Here is a 7,224-nt window from a genome sequence, read left to right as displayed (position 1 = left end):
ATTTTAGTAGAAAGTGGGTTATACATCTTTAGATTGTATACCTGACTTTCCTACTATAAAACTTAGAATATAACGGAACGCTGAACTCCAGACTAAACAACTTAAACAACATTTATTCAGGTGGTAAACATATAAACACATCTTTAGTTCTTGTTGTTACAGCTTCTGTGTGTATGAGCATAGTTGTTGGGACGTTGTTCTATAGATGTGAGCGAGCTGTCGAGCGTAAGTCCAAAAGATGTAGAGAGACAGCTTAAACACACGTCCATGCTCAATCGCTGGCCAGCGAGAAAGAGAATGAATTGAGCGGGAAACGCTTGGTTGTTTAATTCTACGCATGCGTGAGACTACGCATGCGCACGGCGTTACTACAAGATTGACCACACTAGTATCTATGCAAGTTTCCATATTTTTTCATTACCCGGAACATTTTCATTGACGTGTGTACAACAATTATAAATAAAACAGTATACATGAGATTGTGAATGTGATGGTTAAAATCATTCATTGCATAAAATATTTTAGTTATATATATGAAAATCGTTCATGGTTATTGAAGGCCAAAATAAGTATAAAGTGTGAGAATACCTTATCACAAAATTGATCGACAGAGTTCTGCGTAAAACCTAGGATTATTCTATCAAGGAGTTCAAGATCTCAGCTTTTTATGCCATTCAGTCAAGATTTTGGAATCTTTGGCAGAAAAATTCTCCAAACTTACTTCAAGTCTACTGCTTCTTTGGTTACATCCCAGTAGATTTAATTGGTCAAACTAGGTTTATGTAGACATTGGTGCATTATATAGCAACAAAGTTAACTTTTCATATGACGTAATGGTTCAAAACTCAGTAGAAGCCTCGCTGCACCATAGTTGAACATAGATTCAGAAAGGATTACTGCGTGTCACTGAATAACATTACTAAGTCAACAATTTGCATTACTGAAATAAAATACGTTTCAAATTGTTTTCCTCTATTCATATGTTCATATCATTTCTTCCACATTGTACGGCATGTAATGAATAATCATCGGTTATTGTACACACGATGGATTACATTCCACTGAATGTATAGGCTACACAGATTACCGTACGAAGCAGACATTAACAACTTACCATTCCTTTGTTCGTTGTGCTCTCAGCTCTTAACGGAATCACTGGGGCGCCGATGAGACATACAGTATGTCTTAAGCAATCTAAACTTAGAGGAGCACATTTCTCTCCATGGGTGAACAAGGTCGATTTCTTCCAGAGAAGAAGAAGAAGAAGAAGAAGTGATAACCTTGCAATGAATAAGAAGTGGGGATTCAATAGGGAAAACAAACTGACCAGTGGCAAGTACACAGCATCTGTTACGTTGTGAACTGCTTCTTATGAAAGTAGGAGATGGGTTCGAAAAATGAGGCCCACTTCGCTATAACTTTTACAAACTATGGACAACATGAGCAGCATCAGAAAATATATTTTACGGAGGAAGAATCGTATTTATTTGTGTATAATGCAAAAAAAATAATATATCAAGATCAAAACTAGAGGTGAGAAGGTAGTATAAAACTTAAGAAAAGAAAATGTTTTAGCGGTTTTAATGTACAAAAAACGGAGCTATAGTATATTTTTGATTGTATTGTACAGTGTTATTGACTCCCTTTGCAACCATTTCCTCTAAACCAGTTCGTACATTAACATCAATACACAAACATTTACATCAGATTATCCAAAACTATATTTAAACGTCAGTGCTTCTGTATTACATACCACACTAAATATTTATATTAAGCCTCAGGGTCTAAAATGATGTGTGGTGTGTATAAGAGAGATAAAGAGTATCTGTGTGTTTATATGTACGTAGAGGAGCGTGTATATGTTTGCACAAGTATGAATGTGTAAGTTTTTCTCTGTGCGCTTGCATATATGCGTATTTGTGTGCACACAAATACACACATACGCATACGAGTTTGTGTGAATTTAGGTTTGTGTGAAAATGTTATGTGTGTGTGTGTGTGTGTGTGTGTGTGTGTGCGTGCGCGTGCGTGTGAGTGCTTGTTTGTATGTTACTGTGTGTGTGAGAGTGCTTGTGTGTATGTTACTGTGTACGTGTTCCACATAAGACATTGATATATATCTCAAACGATTCGTGTCAACAAACTCAACATATGCGGTCATTATGTCTCACGCTAGAAAACTAGAACTGACAAAATTAACGTCCCCAGAGATGGAGCTGTAATTGCACGGAGACGAAACAAAATTTCAAAAGAAACAGTGAGTGAGAAAGAGAAAAAAGATGGCAGAAGTAACAAAGAGCACAAGAAAAAAACATGATGTAAACAACCTCGTTTTGAAAAGAGACATTGAAGCTAAAATAATGTGGCGACCTTTAAATATAAGGAAAGGATATTAGGAAAAGAGCATTGTGAAGAAAAAGTAATCACTAATCAAAGACATTCTAGTCGTGACCATCCTGTCTTTTTATTTTCGATCATATTTATTTAGAATTACAATGAGTCATTCTCTTTTTTAAGACGGTAGGGTAAGATTAGAGGAAGATTTCACAGCTATTTCTAACATGCCGAGTGTTTGTCTATACAGAGGCTTGTTTGTTTCTTGCTATGAGTGGTGTACTTTTTATTCAAAAGAGAAGCTCCCTGCCCATTGCTTACTCGACGTAGAGCCATATCGGAAACAGTGAACAAATGCGCACACTGACACAGATTTTACTATCTCACCACCGATAGATTTTAGGAAATTTTTTTCCGCCTTGCAAATTTTCAATGAATTTTTTATGGCTACACCAAAAGTGGAAGAACAGCACTCATGGCTTTTTTCTTTTTTACGTCTCGGAAATTGATGAAACATAAGAGGAATAAACCACAACTTATAAGTAATCCTCAACCCACAGATATATTCCAAATGAATGCAACAGAGGGAATACTACTTTTAAGGTATCTTAAGACCAAGAGTTAAACTACGTGTTAGATCAGGTGATGTATAATACCTAAGGACAAATACAATTCATCCAACAGGCTTCCACACAGTTTCCTTTAACCTAGTTTCACTTGTACGACTGGGTCAACCCAAGGTGCCGCGAAGTAGGAGTGAATCTGGAAAACGTAACTGTAAAGCAAATGTTTTTGACCATACAATCATAAAATTATTAGTATCGGAAATGAGATTGAGGGACGTTCAGATACTAAGGGATTGATGATAACGTCATGGATGGTTTCAAACTCTGGCACAAGACCAGAAATTTTAAGAGAGGTGTGAGTCGATTACACCGACTCCAGTATTCGACTGGTAATTATTTTATCGACCCCGAAAGGATGAAAGGCATTATTGACCACGGGAGAATTTTAACCCAATACCGTCAGAAATTCCACTAAACATTTTATTCGACACGTTTATGATTCTACCAGCTCTCTACTTTCTACAATGTTATGAATGAAGTAATACAGCACTAAATCGATACCGAATCGCGAACACACTCAGCCTTGGACTAAATTCTACTCTGCACTACTAACCAGTTTGTTTGTGTAAAAATATTGCGACCATTTTATATTTGGATATTTATTTAGGTTTATTGAAAAGATTTGGGGTTCAAAACTAAATTAACTACAATATAAAGTCAGCAACTAACAAATTGAATGTCAGTTTTCCTAAAAGCATTAACAACGTACAGCGAAGTGAATTTATTTTAGACAACAATTGAAACCAGGTTGCGGACTCGTCCTACCAGGAACTTCACTATACAGTATTCGCTTACCTTGTCACTGAAAATAAGTGAACACGGAATTGAATGGTTCTCACGAAAAGCAAACGTTTCATTCATGTGAAAAGTTTCATTGTTGCTGTATCAAGACCAATATAACTGCTCATTGCCGGAAAATCTGCTGTCACTAGAGGAAAGAATAATTATGACAGCTGAAAAAAAATTCCCTTCTAAATGTGCAAAACAATCACTCAGCTTACTTTTTAGTATAACACGAAATTCTAGCTGTATAAGCTCAAATAAACATATATTAACCGTTTTTAAGTAGAGTTCACTGTCAACAGATTCAAATACTAAAATGACAAGCAATACATCCTGAGTTGGCTAGGTACTGCTGTTTCGAAGCTTCATTTCATGTTGTATTCTCTTTCTCTCTACTCCCGATTCACACATCTCACGGTACTACTGTTTATCTATTTGGTTTGGTTTGGACTAATATAATAGTACGAATACCCAAAGTTAGCGGTAAAATTTTCATTGGAGTGTTTGTTTTTTTTTCTAAAGGTGAATGATTATTAAAAATTTTTTCTTTCTTTTCGCAAAGCAGCATATTATCATTCATATCATTTCAATATATTTGAAAATTAATATAGTTACCGGTCTAATGCCAGCCTCAATAGATCAAACATTCTCAGTAGCCATATAACTGATTGATTCCCTTTAGATTTTGTGGTATGGGGGAAAAAACGTAGTTCGCCTACCTCGCAACTCCTCTCGATCCTTTCCAACCGGGATATAATCATAGGAGCCCTACCCGCATAGCCTCTGGCCAGAACCTAATGGCGAATTCTCTGCACTCATGTGGCCACCATATCCGTCCCAAGCGACAATCCCAAAGCAAAAGTGATCCACGCTAGTCTCCCTCGGCTCACATGACTTCTTTCGGTCCTCTCCTTCCGACAAGACACCTCGGCCGTTCGCATGACGTCACTGACTCTATACTTCCGGTCCTCCCCAGCCCCACACGCACCTCTTATCTCAAAGATTCCACCCCCACCCCCATCACCTCATTCTATGTCAAAATGCGCGATCCACCTGGGCAGACATCGTACTTGCTGTTACCCCCGCAGTGATGGAACGCTGCTCGCATCCTCTCTTCCTCCTTCTTCATTCGACGAATCGATAATCCTACAGTCATCCAAAACATGACGCGGCATTCTATTCACAGACATGTCGTTTCGAGACTTACAGCGCGCATTTGAGAGCTTTACCCACACTTCATCCCCTACCAGCACGAAGGCAGGTTCTCTCTCCCACAGATCGCTTTGATACCGTACACGGGTGTCTACATTCGTATCTGAATATCGTTCTGTGTAGCACCAACTCCTCAGCCTTTCCTGACCGAGGCGACATACTATACAAAAATACTGCTTCAATTGTTGAGACATGTCCCCCTCTCTGCCATGATTTTGATTTAAGTTGGTGTCTCTCTACGATCCTAATTTTACTCAGCCTTTACGCCGCTTTGAAGAAGCGGTTCACCTTCCACTTACCAAACATTTCCTTCGGTACTTCCGAGCAAAATACAGTATATTTGTCCATGAGCAACTCATCCACAAAACCCGCTCCAGGAATATCTCATTCAGGACTCGTGCAACTTTATCTGCAGTCCCCGTCTTGATTTCCCTCTATATCGCCATCTGCCTCGATCTGCAGTTGACCATCAAGAGATACATCCCCAGCCAGCAGTGTATCACATCCACTGCTAATCGTTTCCAGCTGTGTTCCACTGAGATGTTTCTCATCTCGCGCACACCCAGAGCGGAGTCGACGGATTGTCACAAACCCGATCATTTTCAGAATGCTCTGTCTTGTAACGTCGAAGCCAACTATTCTTGGCGAGGTACAGGGTCTTATCTACTCCTCTATGATGCATGGTATGCAGTCTTCTCAACCCCGAGTCGCTTAGCCGACATACTGTAGGTGTCTCCCACTCCGAATCCTCTGGCTCTGCTAACCAGGCTTTCTTCACCCTGGTTATGACGCCCGCCTTATTTCTTTCGAGGGCACAAAGACCGCGCTCAATTTCAGATCAGATTCGGCAGTTAGCTCTCCCAGAATACCGAGGTGACACTTCATTAACATTTTTGCCAATCCTTTCGTTCATGCACTTCTATCATCAGTTATCACTGATCCTACCCTTCCAAGCACAATAGCCCAATTGGTCTGAATCTTGATAGTACGCAGCCCCCATTTCGAGGCCAGATTCACTTCCTTAAGCACTGTGTCCAACTCAACCACGTTGATGTGGTTGCATCATCAGTTTTCCTGAGCCAGGTTGTGTCCTCCACCTTTAGAACGACTCCTATAGTTAGCGGCTAGTATCGCATCGTATGGCCCCATTCTCTAATTTAGGCACATACCAGCTTCCTCTTACTGGATCTTCCGCATTAATCCTCTCTAGCATCTCCCGCATTACAGCCATTTTGTTCCCCCACCTCCCAGCTCGCCTCATCCGCTCGTCTCTTGATGTAACTACAAGCTATTCAGAGTCACTCTACAATTGGATAGTGAACAGCCAGTCTCCCATACATGGAGAACAGTTCTTGTCTGTTCACACAGGTGCTCATTTCCGGAATCGTGTTTCCTCTCCGAAATACCAATATTTCTGCAGCCCCTCCTACCATCGCCCCCTGCAGTTTCACAGTTAGTCCGAACTTCTTTAGGTGACCTGTGACCTCTGTTGCCGACACCATGATCTCACCCTATACTTCCGGCTCACCTCAGCCTCACAGATTTTACTGATACTTACAGGTAAAATTACTTGGATGCCAAAAACAACATCAAACGTGAGAAGGCAGAATTCAAATGACCTAAAAGACAGAATATGGGAATATTTTAAGGGCAAAAAAATGTGGGAAGTGATATTAAAAGACATTTATTTACAGCTTTAAAAGTGATTTTGTTGAAATATTTTATTTTGGTTCCGTTAGAATAACGAAGGAAAGCGAGATATGGTACGCATATTTACATGCAAAAAGCGAATAATAATAGAATTGTATTGCAGGAATCCGATATTAAAGACAAAAGCGACAACTGAAATAGTTTACTGAATACGACACTTCTTTAAACTCTTCGCTATTGAACAATTTTCTTCTTTGTCTTTTTTTTTTCTTTTGTTTTATAAGCATAAATAGTTCAAACTGTTGGAAAGTAGCATTTTATATGTTGGTACTACTGTTTATCTCAACCGTTGCTGAGATTTTTCTCTGTCTATTTCTTTTGCATTTAGTTTAGCCCAATATTTGCCATGAAGGGGCTTTTCTTGCCATCGTTTTATCATGGTCCGTTGCTGTTCTAGTTTTAGTTTGGGTTTCATTTGTTTTATAGCTTTTCTTCTTCTTCTTCTTCTTCTTCTTCTTCTTCTTCTTCTTCTTCTTCTTCTTCTTCTTATTTGTTAGGTAGTATGATTTCTTGTTTGTATTTGTCAGCTTCCTTAAATACTGAAAACAGTTTTTTATTT

Source organism: Octopus bimaculoides, chromosome 9 (genome assembly GCF_001194135.2).
Source record: "Octopus bimaculoides isolate UCB-OBI-ISO-001 chromosome 9, ASM119413v2, whole genome shotgun sequence".
Classification (NCBI taxonomy): Eukaryota; Metazoa; Mollusca; class Cephalopoda; order Octopoda; family Octopodidae; genus Octopus; species Octopus bimaculoides.
The sequence above is the reverse complement of the archived record's forward strand: the minus strand, read 5'-3'. Positions refer to the sequence as shown.